Source organism: Bubalus kerabau, chromosome 10, assembly GCF_029407905.1.
Source record: "Bubalus kerabau isolate K-KA32 ecotype Philippines breed swamp buffalo chromosome 10, PCC_UOA_SB_1v2, whole genome shotgun sequence".
NCBI lineage: Eukaryota > Metazoa > Chordata > Mammalia > Artiodactyla > Bovidae > Bubalus > Bubalus kerabau.
In genome coordinates, this window is record NC_073633.1 from 20,919,653 (window position 1) to 20,936,332 (window position 16,680).

At 47.4% G+C, this 16,680-nt stretch overlaps 1 long non-coding RNA gene across 1 annotated transcript in view; it reads right to left on the reverse strand.

Annotated features, from left to right (window-relative positions):
* Window positions 1–3,940: 3,940 nt before the first annotated feature.
* Window positions 3,941–16,680, reverse strand: part of LOC129620404 (uncharacterized) — a 30,238-nt gene continuing 17,498 nt past the window's right edge. The window contains exons 2-4 of the long non-coding RNA XR_008698519.1: window positions 7,943–8,339; window positions 6,456–6,719; window positions 3,941–4,192 (exon numbers count right to left, since the gene is read on the reverse strand). This is a non-coding gene — a long non-coding RNA (uncharacterized LOC129620404). The remainder of the gene's footprint in view (window positions 4,193–6,455; window positions 6,720–7,942; window positions 8,340–16,680) is intronic.

Consider the following 16,680-nt stretch of genomic DNA (forward strand, 5'->3'; position numbering starts at 1 on the left):
AACCCAAGGGTGAAAAATTCATCCCTGCTACTGAGGAACTAGAATCAGGAACTGCAAAGTCATGCCTGTATCTTTCCCGCCTCACTCCCCCAAGCTTCTCTTCCTCTTTTTTCTTTCCATTTCCAGCCAGCTTCCTCTGTTAGCAGGACCACAAAGCTGCCCCAGCTCCTGTTTCCCACTGCCCAGTGTCCCATAGAGGTGGAGGGGAGGATCTGGGTTCTAAACTCCCAGGGGAGTGTCTGATTGGCTGAGATCAGGCAGCAGTCTGGGGACCTCGGGATAATGCCCTCAAAGGAGATGTCTCCTGGCAGCATGGACCCAGAGCTCTGCCCCCCATGGGGGTGTTGGGGGTTCTTAGGAGAGGGGTACTGGCCCTGGATTAGCCCCTAAAGGTTGTCTATTCTCTGTAGACCCTTACCTTGGGGACTGGTGGTAGTTTGTTGTTAAGTCATGTCTGACTCTTCTGATCCCATGGACTGTGGCCTGCCAAGTTCCTCTGTCCATGGGATTTCCCAGGCAAGGATACTGGAGTGGGTTGCAATTTCCTTCTCCAGGGAATCTTCCCAACCCAGGAATCAAACCCAGGTCTCCTGCATTGCAGGCAGATTCCTACACTGCAGGCGGATTCTTTAGCAACTGAGCTATGCGGGAAGCCCCACATTCAGTAATGTCAGTCAAACGGCATTTGCGAAGGGTGCCCTCAAGATACACAGTGGCTGGAATCCACAGAGACTTCAATTTACCTCTTCAGAAAGAGAGACAGAGACAGGGAAAGTAAAACTCAGGAATATCGTCATGTTTGCTAGTAAAGTGGATCAACTTAGAAAGATTCCGGGGGAGCTGGTCTTTGGGGTGGGGGCTGAACTCCTCTGCTTCAGGCCTGGAGAGCAGGTTCAGAGCCCAGCGATGTTGTGGGAAGGGCAGCTTTTGGAGGAAGCTAAGCGGCTTGGACTGGAGGCTAACCAGTGAGTGGCCAGCAGCCTGGGGCTGAGGAGGGGCCCAGGACTTCTGGGGGAGTGGGGACTGGAGAGTTCCTTTGCTTCAGATGCCTCTAGGTTTCACCATGCTCTTGGACCAGAAGCCATTTGATTGTTTTCCCCGAATATGAGGATGCTTTCCTATTTCCCCTTATCTGTTGCCAGAAGCTGGGTTCCTGTGAGTTCTCCTAAATCAAGAGGATCTACAATCATTTTTGTGGAGAAGGGTTTCCCTGAAAAGCCAGGGAGGGCAGCTGTAGCCAATGGGACAGAAAACAGCAGTGGCTGCTGGGGGGTGAAAGTGGGCTCCTGTTTTCGCTCTGGCAGCCCGCCTCCCAGAGAGGATGTCACAAAGCAGTTAAGCCAGTGGCCTCTGGCCTCTGCATCACCAGGTTCTGCTCCAGCCACTGTTACCTACCAGTTAAGATCTCAGGCAATTTACTTAAGCCTGCCAAGTCTCTGTTTTCTCATCTGTGAAATGGGAACAATGAAAGCCCAAAGAGAGGCTGTAGCTTGAGGATTTAATGGGCTTCTAGAAGAAAGCTCTCAGCAGGGTGTCTGGATGGACTCAAGGCTGTTAATCATTTCAGGGACTATTGACTCTGCTTTGACACCCAGAGTAGGACCTCAGCCCAGTCCCTTGCAGTTTCTTTGTTGGTTTTCAGTGGACAATTATAATGCATTTGATGTGCTAGCCATCCCTGCCTCCCTAGGATTTTCTGAATGGACCCCAAGTCTTGCCAGCTCTGGGAATTTACTCCTCCTCTTTTGAGGGCAGCTTGGCCAAGATGTCATCACTTCCCAGGCAGCTCCCATCTACCCTTCTTCATGGTAGCTTGCTGTGGACCTGGGAAAGAATAGACCTCTCCCTCTCCTACTCCCTGGACTTCCTAGGGGGCGCTAGTGGTTAAGAACCCACTTGCCAATGTAGAAGACCTGAGAGATGTGCGTTCGATCCCTGGGTCAGGAAGCTCCCCTGGAGGAAGACATGGCAACCCACTCCAGTATTCTTGCCTGGAGAATCCCAAGGACAGAGGAGCCTGGGGGGCTACAGTCCATAGGTTCGCAAACAGTTGGACAAGACTGAAGTGATTTGGCACGCACACACATCTCCCACTCCCCAGGTTCAGAATCTCAATGAACCTCTGCTAGAGAGAGGCAGCATCCTGCCGTGTGTGAGGTGCCAGTTCAGTGCTCATCCTTACCTGTGTGACCTGGGCTTGCCTGTGCCTCAGTGTCCTTGTGCATCAAATGGGGAAATTACAAAGATTGCTTTTAGCATAGGGCTGTGAGAAGTTGAAACATACAATACCAAGATACCTCCACGTGGCACCTAGGAAGGGCTTGCTAAAGGTTGGCTGTTTCTATAACAGACTCTTCAAAAATGAATTTTAATGGCTGTGGCATCTTCCATTGTGTAGGTAGATCATGGTTTATCTAATGACCCCCTTGTTGCTGGGCATTTAGACTGTTTCCAATCTTTCCCTCTTATAAATAATGCTGCAGTGAACATCTTGCATATAAATCTTTCTGTTTATCTCTGATTGCTTCCTTAGAGGAACTTCCCAAGTCTTACTTGTCTTAGAACAAAGTCCTGTCCCCCAGTGACTTTTCAATGATGCCCTTTGAAATAAAAGTAAGCCTATTTTCCCTCAGAGAAAGAAACATATGGAACACATTAACCAAGAGGTGGTTCAGGAGGAAGGTAAAAATCGGTTCAAGATGGGTTTGGATCCATTCAGAATGTCTGACACACAGTCAGTTATAAAGCGCCCCTCGAGCCCCCTTCCCAGAGGAGAGGCAGCGTCTTGATCCTCGGGGACCACTGCTTTCTTTCTTTGAGGCGATTCCAAGGGGCTTTGATGTTTTCGGCATTGGAAAAGCAGCAATGACAGATAAATAAATGAAGCCAGCGTCTGTGGGCAGTACAGGACTCCTCCAGCCGGTAGGGGGCGATTATCATCTATCTGCCAGCCAGTTGGGCTTTAGTGAATTGCTTGCTAAGGAGGACTTGCTTTATTGTTCTCAAAACTTGGGCTTACACTTTATGTTTTGCCTGCTTTTCTTCCCTTCCTCTCCCCTTTGCACTTTTCAGATTCACTTTGGGTTCCCATCTATTTGCCCATTCATTTGGGAGAAATCCCTTGTGTGCTTCCCCTTGGCCAGACATCAAGATGGTTTTCAGACACTTAAGCCCTAAACACATGTTTTGGAAGTATGTTTGATAAGTTCCTGAACCTATCAAACTTACTGAAGTTCACCCATATTCTGTATTAAGTATATTTTTTTCTGTTAAAAAAATTATTTTTCTAATCTTGCTTTTGAAATTATTTGGCCACAGTAATTCATTCAATTTACACTTGGCTTTGATTTCTCAGCAATGATCGAGGTACTCAAGAATTCTTGCAAAGTGAGAAAATCTAACCTACACATCGTTGTCAAATATAACAAAATTTTTATGAATACTCAATGAAACCATTAATGAGGTTGATGTAATGTTTTGTTTGGTAGATGTTTCGTTAAACTCTTCTATTGTTTTCGTTATTCGTTTCTATTGCAAAGTTTTCCCTTCAGGTCTTGGATCCAATCCAATTTTGTTTTGGGTATTAAACTCTTTCAGAGATTTCTCAGAAGTTCTCAGGCCCTGTGGTGCCTGGTGGCTAGCAGAGCCCTGTCAGGTTTGGAGATGGAGCAAAGACAGACTCCGTGCAGTTTTCAGAGTTTCCAGGCCTTTGAGTGACAGATCAACTATTGTCACAAAAGAGTTAAGTATTGATGTATAGGAAAGTATCATCTCCCCTAAGTCTACTTGAAGCAGGAGGGGGTCACTGAAGATTTTAGGGGTGAGACATGGCCCAAGCCAGAATGTCAATAGCAAACAGGAGTTTTCTAAACAGAAAGGAGGAACTATAGGCAGAGGAAACAGCACATTCAAAGAGACTGGCCTGGGAAAGGACCAAGCAGTGAACACTTGGTGGTTGGGACTTAGCTGACCACCCAGCTCAGCCGACGCTCATCTCTAGGCCCTTCTTGCTCAGACCAGCAGCATTGGTATCATCTGGGAGCTTGTCAGGAAGTGCAGTTTCAGCACCGCCCCCTCTCCATCTAGGACCCTCGAATCAGAACCTCCATCTTGATGGTATTCCCGGTGATCCATGGCCACACCAAGATCTGAGAAGCTGTGTGTAGTGTCAGCTGGATCAGAAACAGAACTCCTGCAGGGATTGGAGGTGTGGGAGATGGGAGGCCTTGGAGAGGTGGCTGGCCTGGGGAACTGTAGCCTGAATCGAGCTGTACTGCTGCTTCCAGTTGTTTTCAAGTTTGGCCTGAAAGTTCATGTCTGAGAGCCCAGTTTCCTTGTTGGAGGGTTTTCCACTTAAGAGATTTCCACCCACTGGGTCTGCACTGCCCCTTCCATTGGCTGTCGCTCCAGACAGCCTGTCTTGCCTTCTGGCTGCTGGGCCAGCGTCCCACTGATTACCTAATAGACTGTACATTGTGTGCATAATTTATTTCTGGGAATAACTGATCACATTAGGATGAGTGAGGGGAGGTATTAGCAAGAGAAGGGAGACTAGGCATCGATCACCAGGGGAAGAAAACCTGCTACGAACAGTTAATTAGATGTTTCTCTGATGTAGCTCTTTCAGCATAACTGTCTCTCTGGCTGTTGTTGGTTGACCACCTCCCTCTCTTGCCCCTACACATGTCTGGGCTTTCAGATAAGTGAGGGGTAGTGGAAAGAGCTCTAGACTGAGCCAGAAAACTCGACTTCTAGACCAGGTGGTCTTAGGCCAATCACTTCTCTTGGAGGACTGGATTTGAATTGACTATAAAATGAGAAGGACTGGATCCATGGTTTCCAAACAAGGCTAATATCAGAATCACCAAAGATACTTACAAATACAGTTTCCAATGTTGCATCTCCCCAGTGCTGATACAGTAGGTACGGGGGAGGCCAGCAACCTGTGTTGTAACAAGCATCTCATACAACACTGACACGGCTGGTCCAATGCGCAACTGGGAACCACTGGGTTGGAAAGATAAACTCAAAGCTCCTGTCCAGCTGTGACATTTTTAGATTGTTGGTAAGGATGCATTTTCCCATAATTGCTTACAAAGCAACAGTATAGTCTTGTGGAAAAAGAGGTGAGAAAGGCAAGAGGCCCATCTTCTTCTCTTGACTCTGTCACTAATTCACTACCTGAAAACACTTCCTCCTTGAGCCTCACTTAACCCACCCACACACCCACTGGCAATGCCATAGTGCTTTTATCTGAGCACCTGGGGAGATTTTAAAAGCACAGCTGCCAGGCCCTCTGTTTTAATACATCCGGGGTGTCTCAGGATGGTGTATGTTTAAAGGCTGCCAGGTAATTCTAAAGATCAGTCAGCTTGGTAAGCCAATGACTTGTCCAAAGGCATTGCTTAGTAGGACAACTGGTGCATCATGACAGAGGGCTGGATCCAGTTCAAGGAGGCCACCACCATGTTGGCAGGAAGCATGGAATGTGAAGAGACCCAGGCAGATCCTCACTCATCATTTGGCCTCCAAGTGAGCCTGGATGAATCCTGCCAGTGGAGCACTCCATGGTGGTGCTCCAGAATGAAAGAAGACTTGTGTTCAATCCTGGGGCTGTTACTTACAGGGTAGCCCTCGGGCAAGTCACAGGACCAACTTGTAAAATGGAGTCAATGGTAACTCCATCCTCCCAGACTAGTTGGAAAGCTTAAACTGAACAACTTGGAGGCTGTTCTCTAGGAGTGGCCATGCTCTGTGCGGACTGTCCACCGCCTCCCAGCTGCCCTCTGGCCACTTGCACTGGCACCAGTTGGAACCAACCTAATGGAGTGTTAATCTCTCTCCCTGCCACTGAAAGCATGACCTGGAGAGGGTCTGCTGGTGCACTGGGCCAGGAGGCCAAGGTCCAGTGAGGAAACAGACTCCAAGCTATTGGTCTGGGTGGTCATTTCTGGAATTAATCCTCACAGCCAGCTGCCTTGCCCAGTGCTTTTGTGTTTTCTCCAACCTTTTGGAGCCCTGTTCGGTACCCCCAGTTAGTCAGCAGGGGCCTGAATGTTGGTTAGCCAGTGAGACTGAAATCAGGTCCAATGGGGATCAAATTTCCACATCTGTCAACTTTCTCTCCATCCTCTTCCCCCATCACCTGAATCCAGGACACCTCCCTGGGACCATCTCCTCAGAGCAGCTGGAGGGGTCCTCTTAAGATATATTAAAATCAGATCAGATCATTGATGTGGACTGGCTTCCCCTTCTCACTGAATAAGATGCAAACTGGTGTGGATGGAATATCCTGGAATGTCTGGTCCGTCATGGGTCGGGGCAGCATCCAACTGACACTTCCTCCCCTGGTTTACATGGACCTGCACGACCCGGCCATCTACTTCTCAACTCATGTCTCACCACCCACCCTTACGTACTTTGTGAGGCAGAAAAATGCTGTGTGTTCTCCTAACCTGTTTATTATCCTCCTTGTCATGTAGCTGGACTCTATCCTCAGTCCCTCTGCAGTCGGGCAGCGCCATGCACTTCAGTTCTGGTGAATGGAATATGAGTGGAGGTGACATACACCACCTCCAGGCTTGGCCTCCAGAGTGTACCAGGAGCTTTTCCTCTTTGCTCTTGGCTGCAACTGGAAGATACGGTGGACAATTCCAAGGAGACCCTAGGGCAAGGATCCCCAACCTCTGGGATCTAATGTCTGATGATCTCAGGTAGATCTGATGTTAATAATAATAGAAATAAAGTACACAATAACTAAATAAAGTGTGCTTGAATCATCCCCAAACCATCCACCTCACCCTCGGTTCATTGGAAAAATTTATCTTCCACAAAACTGGTCCCTGGTGCCCCAAAGTTAAGGGAATGCTATCCTAGAGTATGGCAGAACAGCTAACTAGGAGTTTAAGTTTTGAAACATTGAAAGACTATCCACCTGATGGGCTCTGACAAGGAGGAGGAATGAACTTTTACTGGCTGAAATCACTAAGATTTGAGCTCACTAGATGTGCTGTATGGAGAAGGCAATGGCACCCCACTCCAGTACTCTTGCCTGGAAAATCCCATGGATGGAGGAGCCTGGTAGGCTGCAGTCCATGGGGTCACGAAGAGTAGGACATGACCGAGCGACTTCCCTTTCACTCTTCACTTTCACGCATTGGAGAAGGAAATGGCAACCCACTCCAGTGTTCTTGCCTGGAGAATCCCAGAGACGGGGGAGCCTGGTGGGCTGCCGTCTATGGGGTCACACAGAGTCAGACACGACTGAAGCGACTTAGCAGCAGCAGATGTGCTCTAGCAACTAGCACCATTCACCCTGACTAATGGCCTGTGCTCGGCGCCTGGAATGTGTTAAGATTCACTCTGCTTCTCCCATACTGTTCCCCTTGCTCGGAATGCTTTTCTCTATTACTCCTCACATGATTTCTCATTAGCCTCTAGATTTTCATTTAAAAGTCACCACCCAGCTCTTTATCCTATATCTGAGTTCTTGTCTATTTTTTTAAATAGAATTTTTACAACCTGTGTTTTGTTAAAAATTTTGTCTTTCTTGGGTGTTTTCCCCCCTAGAATGTAAGCCCCCAAGGGCATGAATCAAGTCTGTCTCATTCCCCTTTGTATATCCTATGCCAAATAATGTGTCTGACAGAAAACAGTCACTTAACAACTATTAGCTGATGGATTAAATGAATGAATGAACCAATTATGTACGATTCAGTTCAGTTCAATTCAAATATTTACTGGATACTAACTTTGTGCAAGGAACATATAATGAAGTCTCTACTCAATTGTCATTAAATCCCAGTGGGTAGGTAAGATTATTATCCCAACTTCATATAGAAGGATCAAGAGGCGGTGCTAGCAACCATACACCATCACATTCTGGAAAGGTAGGCACCATTAGCCGCATTTTATAAAAGGAAAAACTCATGCTCAGACAGACCAAGTCTCTTCCCCAGGGTCATGCATCTAATGAGGTCATGGAGCTGGGCTTGAAACCCTGGCCCAGGGGGAGGGGATGGAGGAGAATGGGGACGCTCCTTCTCTTATATTCTTCCTGAAGTCTGACAGCCTCATTAGAAATCCCCAGGGAGTATCCTAAGAGTGGGGAGAAACAGAAACAAGGAATATCTCTAGAGCCCTGTGAGTTTAGTTTGCAATGCGGTTTCATTTCCAATGCAGGACCATTTCTCCCGCTGAGATGCCTCGGATTAGGGGGTGCCATTTTGCATCCGGGGAATGCAGTTTCTGTGCCACGTCCGAGCCTGGCTGGGCTGACCACCATGGAGAAGCTGGAGCCAGGAGCCCCCAGGTTCATGTGGGGAGAGCAGCCGGAGAAGCTGATAGGCAGAGAAAAATCTGTGATTAATTATGGCAGATGAAAGTATGAAGTAATGCATCCTTTCTGAGGGCTGTGCGAGCTGAAGCGTCTCGCTCTCTGAAACCATTTGGAGACGGCGCAACCCCTTCTGAAATCAGCAGTAAATTTGAAGGGCCACAAGTTCTGTGACTTGGCAGGCTGGGGATTGGATGGCTCCTAGAACGCATGAATTTTCTGGGGTGGGAGCTAATTAGGGTATAATTTTTCAATTACGGAACACTGAGCGAGCATCTCCCTAGTCCCCCCGACACCATCCCTCAATGGCCACACTCTATTTGTCCATTTTCCTTTATTTCTTAATCATTTGATAATATGACAGCAATTATTTGTCATTTGGAAGAGAAAATCGCCACGGAATTATTGTTTGCCTCTTGAAACCCCAGCTCTTCTGCCGAGATGGTGACGTTTGATAAATGTTGGGCATGCCCGCTGCCCCTTCCCCACCCCCCACTCAGGGTTGGTGTGGCAACCGGAAAACATTAGCCTGTGACGCGGGGCTGCTCTGATTCAAACGCCATTTGCACAAAAGCTTGGAAAAGAGCAGGATCGAATTTAAAAGCTGCGCAGCCTAGAGCGCCGGGCCCACCCACGTCACCTAGGTTGAAATTATGGCACATTTGCTTTGAGAAATTTGGTCATTTCTCTGAGCTAACAAGCCAGCCTCAGGATCAGGAATGCGAAACAGAAATGGAGAGAAAAGAAAAAAAAAGGCAAAGAAAAGAGCAGCACCGCCCGCCCCCCACCAGAAATAGGCAAACTTACATGATTTTGTTTAAATGTCATGGTACTCTCAACACCCTGTTCTCATATATATGCAAGTTAATTAAATGGAAAAAATGTCAAATTAGTTGCTTAAAATATTAATAGCAGGAATCATCGCAGATTTTAGAGCAGGCAGAATCAAGGAATGGAAGCTTTTGGGGCTTAATGGTTTTCTTGGTCATCCTCTCATGAAATAGGGGTGTTGATCATCCACGAAGAGATTGGTGACTCTAAAAGGTTTGGTGGGCTTCCGGACTGGAACTTTCCAGTGGGTTTGTAACCTACCATTGCCTCTGGTCCTCAGGACTCCCCAGGGGGCATTTATTTATCCGCTTTGCATAGGGGATTTGAGGTCCCTGGAAACCCAATGATTATGAATATGTCCTAATGTTCTGGAGTTTGGGTAATTTGCCATTTTTTCTTTAGGTTTCTGAAGGGTATTTTGGTTTAAGGAGCCCATTAAAATGCAAAATAGGAACTGATTGCACAAAAAGGGGTGCCTATGTTCTCCTTGCCAAATGTTGCTTCAGTACCAATGGGGTCCAGAGCCTGGGCTGAACAAAACGGTGGGAAAAGGGAGAGTCACAGATGTGAGGGTTTTGAATGCGGTAGGGAGAGGCCCTGGGGCACTTGATCCAGTCTTGTATTAGCACAGGGGGAAGACAAAGCCCCAGGAAAACAAGGACTATTCCCAAAGCCACACAGCTATTGAGTGGTGAGTCAGGCTCATTCACCCCTGCAATCCCGTTCCTGCTCACCTCCCCCTGGGTCTTCCATATGTTAGGAGAGGACAGGACAGAGAGACGCAGGACAGTGCACGCTGCGTGCCTAACACTGCAGAAGGAAGAGCCGAGGTTACAAAGCGGGGATGCGGGTGTCAGGGAGCTTTTACCTCCACCAGCCAAAGAGCATTTTCTGTCCACCATGGCAGCCTGCTGTTAGTTTCTCTCTGCTTCAGCCCAGGCAGGCAAGGAAGGCAAATGCCATTTATTGAGAAGTTATGGCTAGTCCCTATATAACACACTCAAAATTATTTCCTATAATTCGGTCAGTTCAACTCTGACAGATGACATTATTGCTATTTACAGACTAGGAGAGAAGACCACCAAACAAAGAAAGCGGCTGAACTGAACCTGTAGGAATTTATAATCCTATAGTAGGTAGGTACTGGGGTACCCGTTTATCAATAACTGCAGATTAGTGACAGAACTGGTAAATAATCGAGGAAGGCCCAATTTCCAAAACTGGCATCCTCAGGAGAAGGGAGGAGATATTCTGAGATGTGGAAAAAAAATTCAATTAATTTAGGGAAAACCTACACATTCTTACGTAGGGTCTGCCCCAGTGGCTCAGACAGTAAAGAATCTGCCTGCAAGATTCCTGAAGAAGGAAATGGCAACCCGCTCCAGTATTCTTGCCTGGAGAATCCCATGGACAGAGGAGCCTGGCAGGCTACAGTCTGTGGGACTGCAAAGAGCTGGACATAACTGAGGGACTAACACCTCACTTTCATATATTCTTAGCCTTTTTTGTATCATTCAGGGTGACGAACTGAGTAACACCCCCAAATGACCCACATCCTACACTTCAGGATTTATGACAGTCACCTCATTTGGCAAAAAGGACTTTGCAGATGTGATTAGGTTAAGAATCTTGAGATGGGAAGATGATTCTGAATTATTCAGGTGGCCCCAATGTCATAGCAAGGGTCCCTATAAGAGGGAGGAAAGAAGATCAGCATGAGGAGATGTTGTGACAGAAGCAGAAACTGGAGTGATGGACTTTGAAGGTGGAAAGAGGGGCCATGAGCCAAGAAATATAGGTGACCGCTAGAAGCTGAAAAAGGCAAGCAAGGGGTTCTCTTCTGGGGGTCTCCAGAAACAACCAGTCCAGACGACACCTTGACTTGACCAGTGAGACTAATGGATTTCTGACCTCCAGAGCTATAAGAGAATAAATGTGTGCTGCTTTTAGCTACTCAGTGTGTGATGATTTGTTACAGTAGCAGTAAGAAACTCATATAGTCAGTAACAGATAAGTAGCCAACCACCTCAATTCTGCTTTCTCTTCCCCAGGCCTAGGGGCTGCCTGGAGCTGCTCTGGTTCTGATCAGAGCCGGTTTTTATTTTTTTGTTTTTTAATTAAAGTATAGTTGATTTACGACATTGTGTTAGTTTCTGGTGTATAGCGAAGTTTTATCTCTCTATATTCTTTTTCATATTCTCTTCCATTATGGTTTATTACAGAATATTGAGGAGCTTTCTTGGTAGCTCAGATGGTAAAGAATCTGCCTGCAATGTGGGAGACCCAGGTTTGATCCCTGGGTTGGGAAGATCTCATAGAATATTGAATATAGTTCCATGTGCTATACAGTGGGACCCTGTTACTTACCTGTTTTATGATAGTAGCTTGTATCTGTTAATACATACTCCTAATTTATCCTTCTCCACTCTCCTTCCCTTCTGGTAACCGTAAGTTTGTTTTCTATGTCTGTGAGCCTGTTTCTGTTTTGTATGTAAGCTCATTTGTGTCATATTTTAGATTCCACATGTAAGGGAAACAATATATGGTGTTTGTCCTTCTGACTTGCTTTACTTTGTATGATAATCTCTAGGTCCATCTATGTTGCTGTAAATAGCATTATTTCATTCTTTTTTACGGCTGAGTAGTATTTGATTGTATATATGTACCACAGCTTCTCTTATCTGTTGATGGACATTTAGGTTGCTTCCATGTCTGGCTGTTGTGAATAGTGCTGCACAGCTTGTTTTTAAGTCTCTCCACCAGCTACCTTCTGGGATAGCGGGTGCCAGGGCTGTGCTCTTTTCATGGCAGTGGTGAAAACTGGAGAGAAAGCCAGCAGACACTTGCCGCGCCTGTTTCCATTTCAGCTCTGAGACACCCCACTTCCACCCACCCTCCACTGGCCAAAGTCAGTCATGTGACGCAGGTGAACATCAGTGAGAACTAGAAATATACATGGCTTAATCTAGTGGGAAACGCTGCAAGGTCATATGACAAAGGGCAAGGACATATGATTCCAAGATTGGGGAGGTATAGTAAAAAGTTGGGACCTGCCACACTTGGAAACCCTACATGAACCTGGTGTGAGCTCCGAGAAGCTCCAGTAAACCAGCCTGTCTAGCTCTGTTAATACAGGGTTCCGCAAACTTCTTTGAGCACAGACTCCTCCTTCTCCATCTTACAGGAGTAATGCTTTGTCACGGACTCATGGAGACAGTTCATCTTCTGAAGTTCAAGGGAGGGTAAGGCAATAGACTTGACTGAGTCCAGAAGAACAGATTCAGCAGTCAATGAGGTGTTCCCCACTGCAGAGCAAAATTGAAAAGTTTTCAAATGAGTTAAAGTCCTTGGGGTTCTTTCTCATGAGAATCTCATCAAATCCTCCATTTCCCCACGGACCAGAAGAACCCAGCATGATATCTGTGTGTCAAAAGAACACAACTGTCTTGGAGTCTGTTCTTCACTAGCCCAAGGGCTTATTGGAAGTGCCTCAAAAGCGTTCCCAGGCAGCCTCCAAGGCCTGGGGCATCTCCTGCCAGCTTGGCTTCCTGTAAACATGCATGGATTGGAAACGGACAGATAGAGGTGAGTGGGACAGGTTTCCTACCAGAGTCTGATCATCTCAGGCCTGCCACTAGAGGTTTCCTGGAATGCAAATGTGCACCCAGTCTCCCTTCCTGTGAGGGGTGTAGGCATCTAAGCTAGGCACAAGCTGAGGAGCGGACGTGTGGTCCCCAGCATGGATGCTTCAACTCCGACTCGTGCGGTTGAACAGAGAACACCCAGCGGGGCATCTCACACCTACTCCGGGAGGCACCCAGAGCAATAGAGTGAGGCCTCAGACACACGGTGGGGTTAGAGACAAGGGTGAGGAGGACACGCTCTCCCTGTGCCCTGCCTGTCTCTCTCTGCTGTGAGGCACCGTGGCCCTGCCCAGGGAGGGCCGGGCCCTCTGTGGGATGGTGACTTATTTGACACACTTAATTAGCCTATTTCCATGTAACATGTTTTAACGGAGGCCATTACAGCCTAATAAAAGGAAACAATAGTACCATAAATCCCAAGATCAATAGAAGGGAAAGTAGCGAGGCTGGAAGCGGCTTCCTCTGAAAGACCCAGAGGGACTTCAAAAATGAAATTCCCCTTCAAACTGAAGGACAAGCAGACCAAATGTTTGCTGGCTCACTCACTGACTTGGCAAATATTTAGAGGGCCCTGACCATGGGCTGGGAGAACGACAAAAGGCTTAGGCTAGTAGGGGAGAAAGACAGAAGAAAGGGACTGTCACAATTCAGCATGGCCGACGTTATGAACAGGAGCTAGAGGGAGAGACTTCCCAGAGGCAGAATATTTCAATGGATTTTGAAGGATGAACAGGAATTTTCTGGCTGAAGATGGCAGTGGGGCCGGACAATGCTAAGAGAAGGAGGAAGGCTCAGAGTCAGGAGAGGGGTGTGGTGAGTTTGAGGACCAAGAAGTGAGAGAGGAGCAGAGAGTGTAGATGTGGGAAAGGGAAGGAGGTGTGGCTGGAGAGGTGTATAGAAGCTAGGTAGGGATAGGGAAGAGCCTTAAGTACCAAGCTCAGTATTGGATTCTTTTGAAATCCAGAGAAGCTGCAGGAGATTGGAAGGCACAGTAATAAGACACAAGTTCTGCAGAGAAGACTCTGTCCTGGTTCCCTTGGGACCCCAGGGGGCTGTCCTGGTACTCTGTCGCTTTGCAGGAGTCAGGCGTCCTGGTCTCCCAAGCAAACTTGGTAGGGGAACCGTAGCTGCTTCTGCCTGTAGCTGAGCGGAAGTTGGTCTCAGCACAGTGGTGAGCACTGAAGAGCTCACAGGATTGAAGGCAGGACTAGAGGAAGACAGCAGAGGAGGGACCGATCCATTCACCGAGAATGAAGCCAGTTGATTGGGAGACGTTTGCAAAGGTGTTTTGAGGGACACATGAGATATTAACGCTGCAGGTGGCTCAAGGAGACGCTGCCACTCTCTATGAGATACCATGCCAGTGTGGAGTGCATGCCTGTCCTGGTTAGCCTAGAGGTGGAAGCCTTATATTGCAAGGTCAAGGCCACCAGTTCAGGCCACTTCCCTACGAAAGGTGATCAGAAATCTCACAAGTCCATGAGTTGTGTGCAAGAAGAGAGTGGGATTCTTAGCTCGGCTTTGCCATCAGCCAGTGACTTCATTTGGAGAAGGAAATGGCAACCCACTCCAGTGTTCTTGTCTGGAGAATCCCAGGGACAGGGGAGCCTGGTGGGCTGCCGCCTATGGGGTCGCACAGAGTTGGACACGACTGAAGCGACTTAGCAGCAGCAGCAGCAGCTATGACTTCACTGCAGATGACTCACTCCATCTGAACTGGATTTTTTTTTTTTATGGTAAATGGATTTTCCTCAGAAACTCCTATACCCAAGCATCTGATCTGTTGCCAAGTGCAGCTGATTTGACCACCACAAATGTGCATCCTTTCCCTTGGTTGAGGCCACTGTCATATCTCACTTGGGAACTGTCAGAGCCCCTGACCTGTCAGTCCTTCCAGTCCCGTCTTCTTGTTCTCTAGGCTCTGCATCTAGTGTGTGAAGAGCTGGACAGTAGCCATTTAGGCTTTGGGAGCCATACGAATCTATATTGCGTATTCTTCTCTGGTGGAAACAACACAAATATCTTTCAACTGATGCTGCTGCTGCTGCTAAGTGGCTTCAGTTGTGTCCAACTCTGTGCGACCCCATAGACGGCAGCCCACCAGGCTCCCCCGTCCCTGGGATTCTCCAGGCAAGAACACTGGAGTGGGTTGCCATTGCCTTCTCCAGTGCATGAAAGTGAAAAGTGAAGGTGAAGTCGCTCAGTCGTGTCCAACTCTTAGCGACCCCATGGACTGTAGCCCACCAGGCTCCTCTGTCCATGGGATTTTCCAGGCAAGAGTACTGGAGTGGGGTGCCATTGCCTTCTCCAATCAACTGATGAGTGGATCAACAAAATATGGTATATCCATTCAATGGAATATTATTTAGCCACAAAAAACAATGAGATCCTGATTCATGCTGTGACATGGTAGAACCTTGAAAACATTGTGTTTAGTGAAAGAAGCCAGGCATAAAAGGCCAGATATTATAGATTCCATTTACATGAAATCCCCAGAGCAGGCAAAGCCATAGAGACAGAAAGTAGGGCTGGAGATGAGTGGGGGAATGAGGTGTGTTATTCAAAAGGAAGAGGATTTCTTTTTGAAGAGATGAAAATGTTCTAAAATGTATAGCGGTCATGGCTGGACAACTCTGTGAGTATGCTAAAAGACATCGAATTGCATACTTGAAATGAGTGAATTATACCTCAAGTATGTGAATTATATCTCAGTCAAGTTGTAGTAAAAAACTATCATAAAGAAAAAATAGTTTACAGGCCATTAAAAAAAAAAACGCTGTGGATTGGATCTGATCCATGGGCAGGGGTGTATTGATCTGTGAGCTTTATGGCGCTACCAACATAAATGGTCTGAAAATTCAGAACTGTTTTTGTCCCTCCCCTTCCAGGAACTCTTCTATGCCTCCCCATCACCCACTGGGTAAAGAACAAATTCTCTGGCTCTCACTCATGGCCTCCACACTCTGTTCCCAGAGAGATCAAAGTGTGGCTTTCCATCCCTCTCACACTATAACCACATAGATGAGTTTTCATACCCACCGAAACTAACCTTTGACTTGGTTTCTGCTGTTCCCTTTGCCTTCAGTAATTTGGAAAGTTCTTATTCATCTCTCAGACTCTCACCCAGGTATCCCTCCGTTCCGTGGATCTTTCCCCAGTCTCCCTGGGAGAATGGATCGCTACTTTGGGGTGTACTGTCTTGTCTTATACATATTTGATTAAATATGTGCTTCCCTTCATAAGACTGTGAGCTCCTTGGCAGCGTCTAAACAGGAGCCATGGCTTTTCTTCTTGGCCCAACCAGTGCTCAGCACAAGTGCCTGGCATGCAATTGACATTCAGTTAACTGCTTTTTTGAACTGAAGCCCTTTAAGAAGCAGGCTAGCTCAACTCTATGAGAGAAATGTAGCAAAATCATACTGCAGAAAAGGCTCCTAGAGGCTCTCCTGTAGCCTAAGTCCTCAATTTTTCATGATAAAACCAAGGCCCAGAGAAGGGCAGTTACTGGCCTAGGGCCACACAGCAACTAGAGTCTGAGTCTCCACCCCACCTTGGGGCTGTAGTGAACACATCTTTGTGTCTTTCTACAATCCCTTCCAACATTCGTACTGAGGAAACTGGGGTGGTTTGCCACAATCAGGTTTTCTCACCATCTCCTTGGCTAAGCTGAGCCAAACCTCCCATGGCCAGCAGCCCACTTCTCTCTTCCCTCTCACTTCAGCCTCTCCCAAGCTCCCAAGAAGGGTCAGCCACCTCCGGAGTGGCCCAGGGAGTTGGCTAGCACCTCCTGGCGGCATCACTGGCTGTCAGAACAGAGAGCAGGGCCCAGCCTCTGATGCAGCTGGAGCTGGAGCTTGGACCCCGGCTTGG